We start from the raw sequence: 22,144 nt of genomic DNA, 5'->3' as shown, positions 1-22,144 counted from the left end.
ACGCTGAGAAAGTAATAGAAAGATGTCCTCTCCCACCACTTGGAGACATGAGTTCATTTATACCTATAACTAGTTGTTTGAATGACCTAGAGGCAATTATCAAAGATAAAGGGACTTCTATCAAAATGACCTCAAGGATATCCAAGGATATATTAAAGGAATACATTGCAAACCATTCAAATGAGATAAATTTGATTAATTTATATCTCAGCACACTCAAAAGTGGTGCGGAACCTATTCCCAAATAGTTGATATCTTATGAAGTTTCCTTTGAGCAATTGATATTCAAGTGCATAATAGGAATCTCCTCTCAGCATGATGTATGGTCAGCCTATCTGGATGATAAGGCACATGGTAGCCTATGGCTCCAACTAAAGACAAATCCTTGGTGTAAAATATCCTATTTAAATCAAAAGGTCATAACTGCCAAGAAGGAAGTCCAAGAGTTCACAAGGCAGCGATGAGAATAGATATAAAAGGGAATCAACTAGTTGAGAAACAGGAATTCTATTTGAATTTTGTCAACTCTTAAATTATGAATTTTAATGAAAAGAAGCCCTCAAGGCCAATATTGCAAGAGAATCTTGAGTTCTAGTGACATGCACTAAGAATTATCTGGAACCATTGTAAGTTTGTATTGCTCTATTATAGACTTTTCTATATGAAATTTACATTCTTGCTTTACTATTCTGAGATGGTGAATGTAAGGTTGTGAACAGTAAATTTGAGAACAGACTTTTCGACATTTCTCTTATGTTCATATAATATATTTATGTTGTGTTTCTTGAGTAGCTTTTTGTTCTAGAAATAACTAGTTAAGATATGCTCCTATCTACAATAGGTAAGAAAGAATTGCATTCTACATATAAATTAGAAGCATCCTTCACTTTGCATTCCAACTTTCATTTTACATTACAATAATAGCAATTACCAAGCCAGAATTTGGATGAGTCCCCTATTCCATATAATGTGAGGTCTAATTGGGAATTTACATAAAGAAGAACCCCTACTGTTCAGGAGGGTACTTCACTTGCAACAATAGCATCTTAAGCATCTTTGTTACAATATCAACCTTCCTAACTTTTTAACTCATCAAAACTTTTCTAATTTAGAAATGCCTCTCTTAATGATTTCCGAGCATAGAAATAAAATGCTAAAGCAAACTAAGTAATTCCTTACCTTTCTTAAGGTCTAACAGACCAAATTTGGTTTCAATGGACATTAACTATCATCACATCACAACAAATGGAATCAATAGCACATTGTTATAATCCTCCATATGTTCCGATTTTGAAATAATCTCTTGCCACAACACTCTCCTAGATATAGTGATCTAAATGAAGTGAAAATTGATGTTTTCATTGTCATTCCAACCACTACGATACAATAACACAATAACTAGATATGATTCACCATTCATGTGGACCTTTGACTAGGATTATAAAAGCACCCTCCTCTAAACCAAATTGATCATTGAAGATGTGTGGCCCAAATTATCCAAGGCAGTATGGGTGTTGCTTTTGGTCAAGCTTAGTACTCTAACCAATACTTGTAAAACACAAAAACATCTACCATCCTCATTCCCACACCATTCAAATTGCACAAACCTATAAACAACCAAAGGGATATAAGCAACCACTGATACGAAATTTGTTTTTCTCTCTAAACAAGGGGCCAATAATCAGATGCATGATTGACAAAGTGTATCCACAAGATATCTAAAGTAAGAGGTAGTTGGGTGTGAGTGGCCCTAATTAGTTGGTAATTAATTATAATAAATCTATCATATTCTAATTAACCCATCCAACCTATAAATCACCCTTAATCTAGGTCTAGCCCATTTAACACAAAATTGGACACTATAACAAGTTCTTCATGCTGAGCATGATAATAGCATTTCTTCTAAGCTGGAAACAGTGCATGTTCAGAGGTACAATAACATATTCTATTTAAATGTGTTATGATCATGACCCATTTGAATTGAACATAGATTATTCAACTCGATACACAAGCTAACTTCAAATTCAAGTTGGTTTAGTGAAGTGACATGTCTACCTAAGCCAACTTCAACTCAGTTTGGTAATTCTACAGCTAGACCTTAGTTGATATCAACTCCACTACATGATTTTACATCAACTTAACCAAAGCTAACATGAACTTGGCTCATTCAGTGGACTCAATCAACAAGTCTTTGAGTAACGGGCAAATCAATCATCATGTTAATGATAGGTGTAGAATTGGAAGTTGTTGTAACCAAAATCAAACTAGAAATTAACAACCTGATTATATAAATTCTTCGGTCCAAATGGAGGTGCAGGAAGATAAATGTTAAATGATGTTTAGGATTTCCAATTCATAGCGAGTTAGCAGTCGTGGTCTAGAATGAAATCAAGTGATATTTAGAATTGTAAATACCTATGCAGACATATATGAATGTTACTCTTCAAAAATTTAATGGCTGAGGGATCATGCACTATGTAATTACACATTTTAAGATCATATCATATCACTGTATGTGTATTTCTACAGACAATTATACCAAACTCTATTGGCTATTGTAAGTAGTGAATCTGCAAGGACACACAAACACATGCAAACTGAATTGTGATTCAAGTCAACTACCAAGATTGGTACTTCAATTTGGGATCTGTTATCTAACATTGTGAATAAGTCATATCTAACACTACCTCCAGTATAATAGTTCAATCCTAGTATTAGGCTGATCAAATTTGGTATTTTAGTCTATTAAAGTACCTATAAAGGGGCTGGTGCATATCAGATCCATTTTTCTGCCTAAACATAGAGAAGAGTTCCATCTTTTTGTATAATCTACAATTAACATATATTAGGTGTGTCGTTGAACCCTGCTGGAAAGGCCTCCATCACTATATGGCTAACTTTTCACCACATAGACCAGATAAGAAGAAGAGTATTCTTAGGCTGGTGGAAGGGGGAATTGTGATTTACGCGATTGTACTTTTTGCAGATCTTAGTGAATAAGTAGTTTGTTGTGGTTAGTTATGGTTTGGATAGTTGAGATAAATTTGGGCAAATTATTTTCTAAGGGCATCAATCCAGGATTTTATTATAGGACTTTTCAACGACTTACGACATTTCTCCCAATCTAATTTTTTAAGTTTTCTTTCCCTCTTTATTTAGTGTAAATCTCAAACACTAGGATAGTTTTGGAAGTTCAGAGTCTAGAATTCCATGTTGTTTATTGATGTGATGGATTTTCAGTCAATAAAAACTTTTCTTCGCCGAATCATAAAAAAATATACAATAATAATTTAGATTGCATTATGCAAAGATGTGCTAGGGATTAAGTTGGACAATGAGACATGATGTGCAATGGGATTGACTGTGGTAATAAGGTATGATGTGCTATTGGATGATGCATGATAACAAGATCCATAGACGCATGAAAAATACCATTCTGAGATCTATGCATTCTTAGAAAATCCTAGAAGTCTAATATTGAAATAACATTGAATCAAGTTAAAAATCCACAGTGCCAAATACAATTTCCAATTTTCTACTGAAAATGTAAGAGTAATAAAGTAATAACTTACAAGTATGCAATTCTCGGTTTGATTGGATTGTGAGAAGTTTCCTAGAATACAATTTGCAACTCAGTTAGGCAAAGACGTCCTCAATTATGCCTGCAGTTCTGCCATATTTTGCAGATACATGGGCCATGCCCTAATCTCATTCTGCAATTTGTAAAGATTGGCCTTGCTGGGAATAGGTAGATCTACCACACTAGGAAGCTTGGTCGTTGTGTATATTGTGAGGCAGAGGACAAGCACAAAGCCCACCAGATGTATGTCCAAAAAGAATCGATAATAATAAGCATATCAACAAATAACCAGAATAGCCAAACAAAGAAAAATTTTAATCAAATGTGTTATGGTAAAAGTGATAAATCGAGTAAGCTTAACAAATAACCAAAATAACTGAACAAATAAAATTCAAAAATTTTGGTCTAGTGTGCTGTGGTGAAGTGATAAATCAAGTAAGCTTTCACCTTTCTTCCATCCCAGGTGAACATGTGGCTACAAAATTTTTACTCAAATAGGTGGTGATCAAGAAATAAATCAACTGAGTTTTCACCTCTATTTAGTCCCAAGAGAACATGTGGTTACTAAAATTTTAATCAAAGTGGGTTGTAGTCAAGGGATCAATCAAGTTAACTTTCACCCTTGATCAGTTCCTGGACAACATGTGACTACTATATGACATCATATTTTATTTTTTTTCATAACTCGTCCATGTTTTAGCTGAAGCCAGATGGGAACATAGAGACATGTCACTTAAAGGTTTGTTATGGAGGGCCTAAAAGGAAATGCATTCAAAATTAAACTAGTTCCATATACATGCACACCCTCATCTCATCTCCCACTCTCATCGCAATAAATTTAGCCAAGTGTGTTTTAGTAAAGTCAGAAATGAAGTGAGTGTTCACCTATATTTAGTACCAAGAGAACATGTGGTCACTAAAATTTTTAGCTAAAGCTAGGAGTAAACACAAGGGCATGTCACTTCAAAAATTGTTACGAAGAATCTAGAAGGAAATGCACTTAAAACCAAACCTAAAACAGTTGTAGTTAGGTCCTATAAATATCTACACTCTCATCCCACCACCCACAAAGATGATAGTGCCTAAATATTACGCAAATGGGTTGTAGTGAAGTGAAAAATCAAGTGAGCTTTCACCCATATTCAGTCCCAAGAAAAAATGTGGCCACTTAAAGTTTTAGTCAAGTGGGTTCTGGTCAATTGATAAAATAAATGAGTTTTCACCACTAATCAATTTCAGGAGAACATGTGGCTTCCAATTATGTGTTATTATGTAAAAAATTAATTTCCCCATAAATCACCCATGTTATAGTGGAGCCAGAGCACAGAGACAATGTCACTTTGAGGATTTTTATAAAGTTTACGGAAGGAAATGCACTCAAAAGGCAAATATAGAAATATGCACAACCTTAAGGAGGTGAGTGGTGAGCTAGTGCGATTGCAGACATCTCTTTTTCAATGTAAATTAGGAAAAAACAGAGATTGAGGACTTCTTGTCCTAGATCCTAGTGATTTTGAAGAAAGAGAAACTAAAGTGGACTGTTGCTATGTAAGTATTGTTTGAGATTTGAAATCCCCTGGCAGAGGAATATTTCTGGTAAAGATTAGCCATGCTGCCGGAGAAGTGAGGTTCCTTTGTTGTACAGGTCTATGCTCTTCCCTTTCACAACCATAGTCACAAAGGAGTTCTTAAATTGTTAAGGAACTAAATTTAATAACAAATTAGAACTAAGGAGAATTCATCTTGGACCCAGACTACTTGGTTACACCTCGGCCTCCTTCAGAGCAGTCATGGGATTTCCCAGCTAAAATTTCTTCTATGGCCATGGGGTTATTGTCTTATCATTCATGCCAACTACCATCTCAGCTGCAGATGCCTCAGAGTGCAGAGAATACAGTTATACCCACTGCATTGACCTATGAAAATTACACTATAAACTTGCAAATGCAAGCAATTCCTAGGATTTTCATCAATAAGATGGAGAAGAAGACGATATTTTGCAATGCAAGCCACAGCTGAAACCACTTGAAAATAGAAAATCCTTCAATCTATGCCAAAAATGTCTGCTACTGGCCTTTGCCTATCACAGGCCGAGCCACAATTTTATCAAAACCACCAAACTACTAAAATTCCAATAATCCAACAGAAATTGAACACCACATACCCTGGAATAACCAGCTACAAATATCTGCCAGAAATATCTAATCTTCTTGTCAGTAACTAGACCAAATCTCCAAGGATCTTGCCACAAAATAGAAACTCGTTACAACGTAACCAAATATGGAATTGGGTGTTATGCTCGTTAGAAGGTAACCAAATATGGAACTGGGTGTTCTGTTTTGTATGCGAAAAAGGAAAATGGGGAACCAAGATGAGATGAGGGCAGGAAAATGCCAGCTTAATGAATGGAATACCATGGTGGAGGTGTCGAATGAGACATTTCCTGGACATGAAACCCTCTTTGGCAGGGACAAGCAGGAAACCCTCTCTAGCGATGACAAGTAGGAAACTTGCTAGACAGGGATGGGATAGCGAGAGGAGGGTTTTTGTGCTTCTTGGGATTTGGATCGATAAGATAGAGAGGACGAAGATATTCTGCAAGGCAAGCCATAGTCGTCTACCTTTTCTCAATTGAGAGTTCGCTCCTCCAAGAAAAAGATTAAGTTTCTAACTATTATTGTTTTATTTATAACCATATTTTTTATTAACGATGGTAAACATTTTAATTGTCTAACATCATATCGAAAGGATCATAGTAAGACAGGTAAGACAAGAGGGAAATCAAACCCACATATGTTGTGGCCCCAACCAACTATATTAGATGTATTACCCACCAAAAATAGCATGTGCCTCAACCAACATTGGCCCACGTGTTGCATCAGTTATAACATTATAATAATTTTATTTGACATATTTTGAAAAGGATAAATAGAGCAAGCAAAGGGATGGAATCACTTCTAGCATGGTTCACTTTGGCCTCGGTCAAGGAGGATGATTCGCATGGTTGGGGATGCTCCCCCTACTCAGTAAAAAGAGGTCATGACCACCTCCTAAATCTTTGGCATGCATTACCCTCTTCAAGGATGTGGGGCAAAATATGGAATCTTAATTTCTTCCCTAAGATCAATGCCTTTTACTGGACTCTATTTCATAAGAAAATTTTGGTTTCAGTTAACCTTTCAAAGCCTGGGATCCAAGTCCCTTCATGCTACGTCCTATATGAAAATAATATGGAGACAATTAATCATCTTTTCATCAAAATCCCTTTTTCCAAGGACACTTGAGTTCTAGTCTTCAAATCTCATAGGAACTAAATTAATTCGCCCAATAATATTTCATATATGTTAGGGAGATGGTCCAAGTGCTGCATGGGATCCTTTATAGGGAAGAAGAAGATGAAAAGGATATTGGAAACCTCTACAAAAGTAGTTTGTTGGAAGTTGTGGTTCGGAAAAAATAAAATCATTTTTAAAAATGAAGAGGAAAACAACACCAAAGTAGTTGCAAAGGTTATTGGACTTATAGGGGAAATTTTATGGGCCAAAGAAATAAAGGATGAGGATTTAAACTTGGAATCCTGAGAGTTAGTTTGGGTCAAATCCTTCAATATCTCATCCTTCACTATAGACTATCAAAATCCAAAAGAGACTTGAAAAACTAGAAGCATGGGAGAGGAATTCAAGACATGGATCTCTCAACACAAGAAATATATTTTATTTTTTGTTAGGGCTATGAAAGGAAACCCAGGACATCAAGAGTGAGGGAGTCATTATTCATCATGAAAATAACTAGGAATTCAAAATTTCTTGGGGATTGGGAGAGGCAACCAACAACGTTGCTGAAGTGGAACATGCCCCTTATAGGTGGTTATTTTTTTGGCCCAACTTCCAAGGTTCAATTATGGAAATGGGGTCTAAATTTTTTTATCATTTCTCAACTTCCTCAAAACCTAAAATAAACAATACCATTGCATTGGTCTCACCAAGACTATTCCGGTGATATAACTTTACCCCAATCTAGTTTCCAGATTAGAAGTTATGGCTACTAACCATTTCACCTCTTTATTCTTGCCCATGCCATATGGTGCCTACGTGGCAACCTCACCTTGACACAAGGGTAATTGTTACACATCATGGCATATGTCACATTACCAAGGCCTAGATCCCCACCTTGTTGATGAAAGGTCAATTCAAGCTTCTCTGTGCAACCCAATTGCACATGCACCCACAACACCGAATCTCGACCTTTATCCTTACTGGACCCTTGACTATTGACTCCCAACCTCCATCCTTAATAGGCCCTCGACTATCGACTCTGAGACCTGGTAGCCCAACCTAACTACATTGCAATCTCAACTTGTCTAACCAACCCGATCCAAAACTTACTAGGGCAAGAAGCCAACCAAATCCAACCCCCAACTAGGGCTAACTCCTGACCTCACTAACTTTTTGATCCAACCCGACCTAAGCATATTATGAGATCTTTAGACTTAACCTTTTTCTAACCTTTTATACTTTTAATTTCTTTATGAAATTTATTTAGGGCACTTCACAGGCCTCTAAATATATGTTCAAACATGGGGTTCCACCATGTCTATTCAACTCTTGATTTAGAGGAAGATTAATAGCCAACAATAAATTTTGACCCCCTACCACATCACAAGGGGGTCCATGTTCATGATTCCATTGCACATTTCTGCAACAAATATCCCACAGCCCTCAATATTTGAGAAGATCTGACAACTGTGTTTGAATGTGGAACCCTCCCTCCCTTTCTGACGTCTAGGGAGGGGGTTTGCATTCCAATCTGTATCGTTGATCCAGCATTCATTACCTATCATCAATTGGCATCAGCACCACATCCTTTGGTCCTAGCACCTGCCCTTGTGGTGTCTTCACGACTCAAGACCATTTCCCCAAGGTCTCGCTAGGCCTAGCCCCATTCCAACTTAGCATTCAACTTTGTTATATGTGAAGTAACCCACATGACTCTAATTTGACATATAGTGCATGACTATACTCTCTCTCTCTCTCTTGATATCTATATATATATATATATATATATATATATATATATATATAGATAGATAGATATAGATATAGATATAGATATAGATATAGATATAGATATAGATATATATATCTATATCTATATCTATATCTATATATCTATATCTATATATATATATATATATATATATATATATATATATATATATATATATATATATATAGATATATATATATAGATATAGATATATAGATATATATATCTATATCTATATATATATATATATATATATATATATATATATATATATATATATCTATATCTATATCTATATCTATATCTATATCTATATATATATATATATATACAAACCCAGTACTGAGGCTTCGACACACATTCCGGTACCTATTTCAATACTTTGTGTGTAATTATACGCGTAGCCCTATTGGCTAATTCATATGCTAAATTAATAATTTAATTTATCTCAAAAATGCACACAACCTTATAAAGCAACGAAGCCCAATCTCATACTAAATATGGTAACCCAACTATTTACAGACATATGATTCACATGATAGCTTTGCTCCCATTGAAGTGTGTGTGTGTGTGTGTGTGTGTAAGTACATACACATATACTTATACATACATAGATATATAAGTACATACATACATACATATTAGTACATATAATCATACAAAGACCATGAACTCACTTATATATTATTCTTGCTATATGAAAGAATATACACTCCACTAACTTAGTATTGCAGTTAATCTTGGCATTTGGATTGCTTACAGACTATTAATATCATAGAGATTTACACAACATCTAAACATAGTTCCATGCTCAGATCAACACAGGAATCTGGAACCATATCCCAAAGAATTCACATCAATCATTAGTATAGGAAGTCATATTTCTATCTATACATGGATGTAACATCCCTCATATGCCTAATGGTATTTAAACAATATAGCAAACTTTCATCTAGAATCACTTGTACCTCAAGCATAAAGACCGGTGTACCACACACAAGAGTTAGATCACTCCTTATAATCACACAAGGATTTCAATTATAGAAATTAACATTTTAAATCATTTGTAAGTGCATGTACTAATACTTAGGAAATAACTAGAGCATCAACAATTCATGTTTAGTCAAGAATCCATGTTCCATACACACTAATGGAATTTAGATAATACAGTACCTACGTAAATAAATTTCATGGGCATATAGAACATAAGGAGTACTTAACTTATTCTTCAAAGGACTTGCCAACTGAGATTAGGACTCTAATTTTTCACCCAACCTTTGACAAGTTGCAGCCAAATATATCTTACAGTTTTCACCCCTGAGCCAGATTCCAGACTCTTGAGGAGGAGTGCTTTCAAAGTAGAAAATTGATGATATCAGCTAAACAATGTGTTTCGTGGATACACCGCCTTCGACCACCATCTATCAAATTAATCAAATAAATACGGTGAACTACTTCACTCACATACAGCCATCATCCACTCGGGAAATTAAAACAATATCATTAGTGAAACAGGGTGTCTCAAGGCTACACTTCCCCCACGCACCAACTATAAAAAAATTTCACATAAGGAACAAAACATTTCCTTTTATATAGAGGGACTTATAATAGAAAAAACTAACATCTCTAGATTTAGACACAGAGAGTATCCAATCATATGGGGGGGAAGAAAGATATAGTTAATGATAAGGAGATTTTATTAATTGTGTTACCTTTGAATGAATAAGAGCGCACTCTCCAGAATATTCTTAATGGAACTTCCATATGTGTTGTCAACCCAACCCCATGGAACTACCATTAGGTTTTATCATCCCACTAACCCTAGGTGCCACCACATCTCAGAAGTTGTCAACTAGCATAGTATCTATTGGATTTATCAACCGTGAAAGGCATAGTCACTACTCAGTGATTATCAACCAGCAACCCTTCGTGGTTTCTCAGCTAGACTATCATCTAATCTTACTCTGTGATTATCAACCAGAAAGACTTATGGGTTTCTTAGTTAGGCTATCATCAGAGTTTTTCTCTATGATTATCATCCAGCAAGCCTCATGGGTTTCTCAGTTGTTTTATCATCAGAGCTTCTCCTCTCCCTTAATTATCTTAGTCATAATATCCTTCTCTACAGTCTCAATGAATAAACTTGATCCTTGTGAGCCTCTCGACATCCCCTTTTTCCCTGTTCCCTCCTTCTCTACTTGTGCATAGTGAAAATCTTGCATAATTCCAAAAACAAAAAAGACACCTAACTCCTCCATGGCCTCCCCCATGGTATCCTTCTTTCTTGTCTATTAATTTCAACCAACCACCCACTCCTCTTGTGTGCTTTGGAAATAGTGCCCCTCTTCCCAGCGTTGTCATTTTTCATTAAAAATTATCCTTTCTTGTCTTGTGTTTTTCTCTAAGGAAGCATGGTCCTTGTCTTATTTTCCAGCACCCTATTGATGGCATAATCTAGCCCATTAAAACCAATCAGTCAGCCCATGATTGATATTTAGACAAACAAACCCTCAAGTAATGGAATTTGTGTCCCTTTCTCTCATCCATTTTAATTTATGGTTATATAATTACAAGGAATTATTTTCAATGTTTACAAGGGTAATTAATCCAAAAGGGATGTCACATGAATCATATGCTCTTTATTACGGAATAAAATAAAAATTTTAATTAAAAATTCAAGAGATCATCATTGTTGGATATTCACTTCTTGTTGTCTCCAAAATCTTAAATAGACCACTCCCCCGCGATCTCAAGCTATCTCGGATCATCAAAATGGTCCTCAACTTGCTTTGTTTCATCCCCAAAAATCAATGTTACCATGTCCTAAGGGTGAATAATTATGTTGCAAATGAAATGGTTAATCTAGGCTCTACTCACCCCAAAGGATATCTAGTCTTCCAAGGCTAGACCCAAAGGGTCCCTCTCCCATAAAGTTCAAAATTATTTGTTCAATGATTATTTTTCATAATCCAAAAGATCTTAGAGCTCATTATTGGCATAAATCTTCCCCTCTAATCCACCTGGTCTTTTTTCTCTTTGCTCACTTGTCTCTGTATGCACAAAATCATTCTCTTGGGACTCTTGGAGTCTAGTTTTTGTGTGGATTTTGTAGGTTTTAACCCTATATAGAAATTACCTAGAAACAAATTCTTAAAAATAGAAAATATTCAATGGTGAGAACATAAAATATACACAGATATTTTTCTCCTGGAACCTAAATCTGGGAAAACCAGATTGTATATACATGCCAAAGCATTCATAAACCCCAATCCATTAGCCCTGGATTAGAAAATAACCGTAGCTCCCTTGACCGAAACTACAAAATACATGGGAAAACTATCATGTTAAAAACCATGGGTGGGTACACCCACCATCCTTAGGTCTGCCCAACAATTATTGTGTTTGCATAAAAAAAAAATAAAAAAAAATCCTTAAGGCGTTGCACACCTAGCACAACATAACAATGCCTTGGGCTAGTCATGGAAAGAACATAACAAATACCCAACATATTTTCTCTTCTGGCTATAATATATAAGACTTTGTGGATAACTAGGCCTTACTTGGGTCTATTTCTCTACAAGGTACCTGAATATGGGGGAGCATTCAGGCTTGTAATAATTTTCATGAATCTCTTGATGGCCTAGAAATAATTCTCAATTTATTAGCTTGTTTTGATGTGCACGAGGTGTTAAGACATGATTGGCCTTCCCATATTCCCTCTTGTGTTTTGAGGTTGTTAGTTATTGGTTTGCTTACTCTCAATTTGTTTGGGCTTCCTCTTTAGCTTCCACTCTCTCCTTGGGTGGTTTGTCTTTCATCTTTATGGGTTCCTTGTTTGACTGGTAGCTCACTCTATTAGCTTTCTTCTCTTTTCCAATCCCCCTTTGCTTCAAACACTAATCCCCTTCTCCTAAGACAATTTTGCACTGTTGTAGCCATAATTTACTTTTTTATTTTGCAAAATGAATAATATGTATATATTAAAAACTTTAAAAAGGGAGAAAAGTTGGATATAGGAACTTAAAAAATAATTTATTATATGTAAAAGTCCCATATCAAAAGTTTTATTTATATTTGTACCAAGCCTAACATGTTAGGTTAAAAAGTGCTCGACGGAAGTATACAAAAGTGGGTATGACAATTCACAAAAAATAAAATTAATGAGTGTGGAAGTCCAGGGCGGATCATAGCTCATTCAAATCAGCCTATAGGATTAATAGCTTTTTGACAAGGTGAAATAATCGAAAGTTAAGCTAGATGGACTCATCAAAAAGCAGAATGATCAAACATCTTATCACAAGATCAATAGTTTTGGCTCATAATGATAGTTCCCCTCCACTTCTCACAAACCACTATGGATACCCATCGGAAGTGGTTTATGGTTTTTGTAAAAACCATGCATTAGAAGTTAGTGGCAGCTCATGGACTAGTCGAGTGAGCTACACAAGTGAGTCAGCACCACATCGTCACCCCACCTCACCCATGCACTTCATCTCTCATACTCCATATCGCCCCTTCATACTCCCTTACATCATAAAAATTTTCCATTTTTTTCCATTCAGTACACAAAGGGTAAAAGTTATCTTGTCCATCATTTTCTTTGTCCTCCAGTTGTAGAGTTACTGTGACCAATGTCTAAAGTGTACACCATCAGCTCCACATCAGCATTTGATCCTTCACCATCTCATGTTATCAAGTAACTCATAATTTCAAACCTATTCCTTACTTTTCTTCAAACTGTAAACATGGAGAAAACCTAGAAGTCAACTAAAAAAATTGTAATCACCATGCCATCTATTCATATACCTCTTATGGATAGAGAGGAAAAATTGTATGATTCTCGTTGTCTCTTTGACCTCATGGAGATTTGAAAAGACATTCTTGATTGTTCCAATGATTTAGAAAACCTCCTTCAAGTCTTTTAGTTTGTTTTGTATCATATCATTGTCCCATATGTTTATAAATTTCCGAAATTTGTGAGTCGGTTAGTGTCTTCCTTATCACACAAAGAAATTTGATTGTCTTCATTGAGGGAAAATGTTTTCAAGGTCACATCGGAGTTAATGCATGAAGCCTTTAATTTCCATGGAGTTGAGAATCCTAAGAACTTTTTAGATGACTCCTTTCTCCTAACCTACAAAAAACTTTCTAAAGAAAATAAAGCTTGTTTAAACTCATTTTGCGAGCAAATTCTCAAATTCCTCCACCAATAGAAAATTATCCAATAACCCTATTTTTTGAAGTTTCCCAACATGGCTTGACTATAATTTTGTCTCTGTTAGGAGAAGATGATATTGGGATAGTAAATGAACAAGCCTTGGGATTTTTAAGCCTAATGCTACAACCATATATTATTTTAGACATTCCTTCTTATTTCACAAAGTCCATCATCTTTCAATTTCAAAAATTTCATATTGCTGGTTACTTCAGATACCCCTCTGTTTTGGTCTATATGCTCTTATATGTACATGCAAACAAGTTTAGTCATCTTGGTTTGAATATGTGGGACTCAATAAATCAAAAGAAAGATGTGGTTGAAAGGACTAGCTTGTTAGGAGGAAGGAAAATAATGGGGTATTTTCTCAATACTTGTCATAATTTATGGCCACTAGGTATACTATTTTGAGCAATCAGCACCATCCAATAATTTTACCTAAAGAAAAAGAATTGTTGTAGCTCAGTAAAGAAACTAGAGTGGGACACTGGTACATTTTTTTTAATACCACTGAAATGAGAATGTATGGAGCATAAATGCAACCATACTAATTGTTGACCATTTCTCATATGAGGATATTTTTTCTTGAATTTATAAGGTAGAGTCTCAATGTTAACCAAGTTCATTTTATTCTTGAACAAAAAGGGTATATTTTCAAACTAGAAATTATTATTGGGTCATTCATTGTGAATAACAGACAAACCCTCCCACAAGTTGAAGAAATGATGAAGGATTTTAGTTTTGACCAAAGAGAGAAGTGGAAATATGACCCCTAACATATAATTTCTAATAAAGAGTGGAAATTAGTTATGCACTGTACCTCCATGAAGGCAAGCGAGAACTTGAGAAAATGGAAAATCAAGAAACATGGCGAGGCAACAAAGTACAACAAAGAATGGAGGTCAAAACCCCTATAGTAAAGTAGAAGAGCCTAAAGAGAAATGCGCATGAATAGATAGACATTGAGATGGAGGATTCACACCCACAAAGGAGAGAAAAAGTCCAAGGAGGAGGAATGGGAGAAGTACAAGTCAAATTAATAAAGGGGCCTTCAGATCATCCTAGTTTCCAAATGCAATTGGGAAACCTAGGGTGCACTACTTCTTCTTCTATTTCCACTAACCTTTAGCATTTTCAATAGAAGAAACTCCTTCCTCAATAGAAGCATTATAGAATAATTATTAGTAGATTAAAGTAAGGAGTTACAAGGTGAAAAGTAGTATGGCTACTCATCTAGCATCACAAGAAATCCCAGCCTATCAAACAAGATTGATTTATGTTATCAACTTGGAGAGGAATAAACTACATTTATCTCTCACATGTCCTACTTCTCAATCCATTCCTTCAGGACCTTATTTTAGAGCATTGGATTTATCTATTAACGTAGATGACATCCCATTACCTGATAAGATAAATTTGCATAGAAAACCATGGAAATGCTCTATAGTAACTTTAGTAAAGGATATTTGATAGTTAGTAAAGCAAAGAAGCTCCTAGAGAAAGCTTCAAATCAGCCTAAGCAAGAAAAAGCAAATTTTATAGCTCAACATATTCAAAATGAGGAATATAAGAAGCTAATTGTTAAACTGAGAGTAGATCCAAAAGACAGGGAAACTATCAAAAACTTGTTGGAAAATACTGAATTTGAGATGAAATCATTGAGGAAAAAGTTAAAAATTTTGGGGACTAAGCATGCTCAAACAGTTGAGCTAGCTTAGGTTTAAAAAGAAAAAGAAATGCTAATGTGAGAGTTAATTGACAGAAACAATGAGATTTTCATTCTATAGGAAAAGGTACATAATATAGAGAAATCAATTAATAGTCATGTTTGTACCATTGTTGTCTCAAGTGAATCAGATGATCCTTTAGAAAAATTAATAAGAGTAATGGCAGAACTCAATATCTCAAAAGTGGAATTGAAGAAAACTTACGATAGCTTGACTAAGATAAGGGAACAACTAAATATAAAGGAAAGACAATTGAATATAGCAAGTGAGAACAATAATCAGCTCGCCAGTAAGCATAAAGTAGCAGAAGATGAAATCAAGGAGTTGAAAACCAAATTGAAGGGTAATATTTCTCTAATTGAGGCTAGACAATTTGTTTGGGATTATTTTATTCAAGAGGTCCTCTCTATATGGGAGTATATCTATATAATTGCACAACATAATCATGATCAAAGGATATGAATTGAGCATTGATACATGCAAGTAACAGGTATAGAAAAAATCACTCAAAGCTAAGAAAATGATCAAATATTTGAATGAGAAGTCTACAATTGAGCTAAGGGAATTGGATATTATAGATAGAGTTGCAGTGATTATGGAGATTATAAAAATGAATGAGAATAATGTACTTTGTATCCATGCTAAAAACAAATTAAAAATAATTCAAAGATCAGTTTCTTTATTTGATTCCAAACTTGATCAGAAGATGAGAGTTGGTTTACCTAGTTATTGGGATCGACATGGAAACTTGCTTCCTTGGGAATTATATGAGAAATAATTAATATTTGCTAAAAGCAAGGCATATGCAACCCATTAAAAGACTTCAATATTAAAGGGAAGAACTATGGTAAACTATTTGTAGAGGGACTTCCAACTTCTTTGGTTCATGAAGACACTATTTGTTGCAAAGCCTAATTATATAAAGCTTTCAAATTTGAAAGTTTCATTTTAGCAAATGATCCTGTGTAAGCTCCGAGATCAAGTTCTTTGGAAGAAGCATGAAGGGTTTATTACACCTGTTGAAGTCGAAGTAGTGGAACCAAGCACCAATCTTCAAAGTCAATGTTCCACTAGTCATATCATTTCTTAAAAATGAGAAATTTTTATTTTGTAAAGTTTAAAATATCTTTAGTTAAATGATAGTTGAGTAGTTAAGGAAGCTTTGATAGTTACCTTTGTTATGTAATATTTAAAACACATGAGAACCACTAAGAAATGGTTTGGAGTTTTCGTTGGGAAAAATATTGAGGGGGGGGTGAACCAGTATTAAAAACTAATATTTATTTTGTGAAATGTATATGCAACTTTACTGAACCCAAATAGAGTATATACACAACTGTTGTAACAAAAACTAGTGTATTCTAAGTAAACTTTGTAAAACAGCTAATTCTTTATCTGTTAAACTTTGAACCGGAATGTCAAAGATTAATCAGACATTTGATGAGCACTGAACAAGTGCAGTAAGAACAAAATAAAGTATCACACATAAAACACACAAGAACACCAGGATTTAAGGTGGAAACCCAATGTGGGAGAAAACCATTGTTGTGGTCATCTTAGTCTTCAAAACTTATTAATATTAAAAACTACTTACATTCTTGTACTAGTGCATACTCATACCAGTACGCAGGCACCCACCTATTGAAGGTTACAACCTTCAATCTCTGACACAACCAATCACTGAAAACCAAAACAACACAATCAAAACTCAACCAATCAACTGTAACAGTCAGATCGTTGTAACCAGTGCACAGAACAGAACTCAGAATGTTGCATCAACACACAAAATCAACTACAACCTGATCATTTATTTGCCAAAATGTATAAGCTAATTTGCTTAAGGAAACCCGTGTGCTTACACGCTTTTCAGGATAGAAACCCACGTACAAATCTTAAGATACTGAAAAATGAAAGCTTGACTACTGCAATTCTTAAAGGAATACTAATTGGTACTCAGTTCTATTATAACACTCTAAACCAATCATAGAATTGAACCTGATCTTCAATCATAATCAGCAAGTAATCTTAACACTATCCATAACCACATTTAACTTCATCATTCTATCATATCTACTTCAAACATTATCATTTAACCCAGATGAAACATGAGGACATCCTTGACATACAACAGAGAAACAACAGCACTGAGCAGGTTGATCAATCATTTATGAATGGGAAACTCCTTACTTTATATGTGTGACCTTGCAGAAGTGAACCTGCGCGTATACGCACTTTTTTCGAAACCAACCCATGTATAGATCTGCAATATTTGACCTAAAATTGTGCAGCTCTTCAGAACTTCAAAAAGACCCAGATCATAATAATCAAAGATAAAAACATGCGTCAGTACTTAGATCTAGTCAATCCTTAAAAAGATCATACAATGAACAATCATTTCAGGTCTCATGATCCTAATCCATTATTGTATCCATCGGTACATAATTATTTCAGATCAACGTGATAATTATGGCCCTTACAGTGCAAATATACTTCATATTGAAGTATTCATCAAATACTTATTTATCTTGCACCCTTAGCCCTTTGATCTTCACTTCTTTATATATTTTAGCCTTCATCCAATACCACGGGTCAAAACAACATTAGTGTCGGTGCAAATCTTTGACAAGATCAATATTGGTTGTCGTGCTCATTACTATGGGCCAATACCATGGTAAGGACCCCTGGTATTTAGAACACCGTGGTACAAAAACCATACGCTACTTTTCTTCACTGAACTCACATGCATACATGAGTGGGCTTAACTCAACCCATGTGTAGTTCTTGAACTTCCAACTTTATCATTCTTCTAAACTGATACCCTGAATTTTCATGCTTTCTTTCATTCATTCTGTCACTTCTAAATTGACTTGTGAATTCTGTTATAATTGAGTTGCCATCGAGGACAACACATGTATCATAATGCCAACAATCTCCCCCTTTGGACTTGATGGCAACCATTTGGTGTTTTGGAACCACAACCTGTAAATAACATCAAGTCAAGAATCAAGCTATTTTCCAAACACACTCTCCAAACACCAAGCTACTCTCCCCTTTGACATCAAGGGCAAAGGGTTGACCAATGTTGAATGAAGACTTCCATATCTGAACTGTTGAATATGCTAAACTACTAAACTGATGAAAATGAAATATATGACTCTATGACTATGACCTTCTTATCACCAAGGAAGCATGCTTACATTAATCACCCAACCAAGTGGGATTACATTTAAACACAACCACCCAACTAAGTGGGATTACATGATATCAAAAGTCTATACATGATTGAATATGATAATTATTTCATCACAGATCTTTATATGACCTCTACATTAAATGATATACATGATATTTAAAAACCAAAAGACCTTAATGCCAACATAATTCAACAACCAAAATTCAAACAATGCATTATATTCTGCAAGGCTACTGCTCCCCTGAACCTATGCTACCTAATCATTTTCAAAAACTCATTCATCAAAGCATCTTCATTATTCAAAGAAATATTAATGAGAAAAACATAACTCAATACCATATCAGTAGACTATACCCATCAGACCAAGAGAAATCAAATTATAGCTATCAAAAGCATGGCAGAGGTTGATCTTGAGTCTGTCCCATTGTTTTTCTATCAAAGAAAAACATACGTGACTTTTTGTAAAGAAACATGCATATATATGTGACTATACTTCATGAAACTCACGTATAGCTAGCAACCTTCTGAATTTTCACCTATAGACTAACTAAAATTGATTTAACAGCAAAGTGAGATAGAGACAACTCCTAGTTTCTGTATGAGATATTCAAATGCTTCTCTAGGAAGGGGTTTAGTAAATATATTAGCAACTTGTTCTTTGGAGGGAACATACTCCAATTTAACCTTTTTCTCAAGCACTTTTTCTCATAGAAAGTGATACTTAATAGGAATATGCTTGGTCTTGGAGTGCATAACATGATTTTTCGAAATACTAATAGCACTTGTATTATCACATAGGATGGAGATGGGTGGAGAACATTTGATTTGTATATCCTGTAATGTTTGCATCATCTAGAGAAGTTTTGTGCAACAAGATGCAACAGCTACATATTCTTCTTCTATTGTAGATAAGGAAATCGAACTTTGTTTCTTACTGAACCAAGATACCATAGGGCCCATGTAAAATGCACCTCCACTAGTGCTTTTCCAGTCATCAACTTTTTTAGCCCAATCTGCATCTGTGTATCCACGAAGGGTATGTATAAAATCCTGTAGATTCACAAGCTCAGGTAATCTACTAAAACAAGAGACAATAATCTACTTCTACTCTTTACAGTGGAAGGACATAAAGATCGAGAAAAAAAATAATCGACAAGAGGAAGAACATCAATGGCACATAACACAATAAGTATCCAAGGAAAGCCACAGCTCAAAACCCCACTATCTGTATTTCATTAATAAAAAATCCAATATGATAATACAATGCTTTTTCTCTCAAGAACAATCCCAGCACTTGGTAAAATCAATCTCCAACTCACAAGCAAGCTCAAGGCCAAACCATAGCCTCTTCACAAGCTCTCCAAGTCTCTATTCCAATGCGCCCTTGGTCAGAGAATTTGGATGAATACAATATGATTTTCTCAACCTTGACCTTAACCTGCACAAGTATTTCCTATCCTCCACTTGATGACTTCCTTTCTACAATACTTTGACAAATTTATAAGCCTTCAAGCTTCTAATTCTTTGCACAATTCCTAAGAGAATTACCCTATATTTAAAGGGAAATTCCGCATCCATAAGTGTGCAATCCGTTCGAGGTTCAGTTCCTGATTGCATGCACCATCTGTACAACTCAAAAAATTATACAACAAATAGTACATTGTTCCTACACTCTAGTCTCAACTCGGTATTTCTCATAATCGACATGCATGAATTTCTGATGAGGGAATCTTCAGTTAACTGGAGTAGCACTAGTTGAGTGCACTAATGCATCAACCGACTATTAACTCACTATTAGTTCCTCAAACAATTTGGAACTAATTTAACTGAACTTAACTTAGTAAACTAAGTTAACTAATTAAACCCATACTTAACTCATCCTAGACCCATATAACATAGGGAGAACATATATATATTTTTTTGAATTTGGGTATTTTTTCGCAAAGAATCCAAATATTATATTTGTTTTTGAAAATTTTTCACAAAAATTTTGAGATCTGCTCTACAAACTCACGGCCCAAAACTCAAAACTTCGAAATCTCCTTTAGTATAATGTTCTCAGCTTCGATACCATGTAGAAAATCTTGTAGATTCACAAGCTCATGTAATATACTAAAAGAAGAGACATGAAGCTACTTCTAATCTTTACAGTGAAAGAACATAAACATTGAGCAAAACAATAATCAACAAGAGGAAGAAAATCAATGGCACATAACACAATAAGTATCCAGGGAAAGCCACAGCTCAAAACCCCACTATTTGTATTGCATTAATCAAAAATCCAATATGATAATACAATGCTTGTTCTTTCAAGAACAATCCCAACACTCAGTAAAATCAATCTCCAACTCACAAGCAAGCTCAAGGCCAAACCTTAGCCTCATCACAAGCTCTCCAAGTCTCTATTCCAATGCACCCTTGGTCAAAGAATTTGGATGAATACAATATGCTCTACTAAACCTTGAGCTTAACCTGCACAAGTATTTCCTATCCTCTGCTTGCTGACTTCCTTTGGAAAATACTTAGCCAAATTTCCAAGCCTCCAAGCTTCTAATTCTTTGCACAATTCTTGAGAGAATTAACCCGTATTTAAAGGGAAATTCTTCATCCATAACTGCGCAATCCTTTCTAGGTTCAGTTCCTGATTGCATGCACCATCTGTACAACTCAGAAAATTATACAACAAATAGTACATTGTCCCTGCACTCTAGTCTCAACTGGGTCTTTCTCATAATCGACATGCATGAGTTTCTAATGAGGGAATCTTCAGTTAACTAGAGTAGCACTAGTTGAGTGCACTAATGCATCAACTAATTGTTAACTCACTATTAGTTCCTCAAATAATCTGGAACTAATTTAACTGGACTTAACTCGGTAAACTGAGTTAACTATTTACAACTTATACTTAACTCATCCTGGACCCCTATAATATAGGAAGAACATATACATGACTTCAGAAAGACTTCCAACTTGAAATTCCTGAGTTAACTAAGTCAACTCACTCTAGTTAACTATTACAAGTTGTTGTGAGAATAGAATTTGATTTTAATTCTCATTTTAATTTAAGGATAAATTAAACTAGAATTTATGGATTCTATTTTTATCATTTCTTGTTGCTATTTTCAACAGGGTAAGATCTGCATCTTTAGGATACCATAGACCAAAATCTTGGGTTCCTTGGAGATATTTGAATATTATCTTTACTGCCTGAAGATGTGATTCCTTTGGATTGGCTTGGAAACATCCAACAATCCCAACTACATGCATGATGGCCTAGTACCTGTTAGATAGAGTAGATTGCCAATCATAGATCTGTACTTTGGTTGGTTTACTGCAAGAGAATCATCATTAAAACTACAGCTACATCTTGTCATCATGGGAGT

The sequence above is a fragment of the Pinus tabuliformis genome, chromosome 9, assembly GCF_031772625.1.
Source record: "Pinus tabuliformis cultivar Carrire ecotype Pingquan chromosome 9, CPIR1, whole genome shotgun sequence".
In the NCBI taxonomy this organism is placed as follows: Eukaryota; Viridiplantae; Streptophyta; class Pinopsida; order Pinales; family Pinaceae; genus Pinus; species Pinus tabuliformis.
This window is presented reverse-complemented; position numbering follows the sequence as displayed.